This window comes from Haliaeetus leucocephalus, unplaced genomic scaffold, assembly GCF_000737465.1.
Source record: "Haliaeetus leucocephalus isolate CR32 unplaced genomic scaffold, Haliaeetus_leucocephalus-4.0 Scaffold984, whole genome shotgun sequence".
Taxonomy (NCBI): Eukaryota; Metazoa; Chordata; class Aves; order Accipitriformes; family Accipitridae; genus Haliaeetus; species Haliaeetus leucocephalus.
In genome coordinates, this window is record NW_010973420.1 from 2086315 (window position 1) to 2087107 (window position 793).

Below are 793 nucleotides of genomic sequence, written 5' to 3' on the forward strand. Positions count from 1 at the left end.
GCAAACAGGCAAAACAGCGCTGGGCGGCCGGGGAGTCTCCGCCCTACCAACAGCGCGCGCCCCCCCCCCTTTCACAGTCCCCTTTTTATAGTTTTTTGTTGCCAGGTTAGACTCCAGAGTCCGGGCCCACGTGGGCTTGTTTAGTATCTTCTGCGATTGCACACCTTGTTGCTGGGGGAGTCGTGGGATGAAGGTTGTAGTCTTCTGTGTTTCTTGTCATCTGGAGCATGCGTACTTTAAAATACCTCCTTATTAGGCATTGAAAGCTAATACATCTTGTTCACTTAGCAAGACATTGCAGTTACAAAGTTTCCAACCGCACCTGCTTGCAAAGGCTAACACTGCCTTGCAAAAACGAACACATTGTGCAAGGCTTACAGAACCGGTTTGATTAACACATAAATTTATCACAATCCCCCCTTTTTGTTTTCATCATTTTGTTGGTCAAACCGGATTACGGTTTCTCGAGCTAGAGAATGGGAGTTTCTCTTTCACCAATGTTGGCTTCCTCTAAGTACTCACATTGCCTTCTTAATAACATTAGGTGTGCAGCTTCTGATCAATTTTTTACTAATCCAATAATTCTATTCAATATACAAGGTCCAAAAGTTAATATCAACATTAATACAGCTATTGGTCCTATTATGGTTGACAGCAAAGTAGTTAACCAAGGGGATTTGGTAAACCAGGATTCATACCAGTTCTGCTGGGCTTCTCTTTCTCTTTTCCGGTTTTCTAACCCCTCTCGTAATTTTGTCATGGTATCTCTAACTACTCCTGTGTAATCAGCATA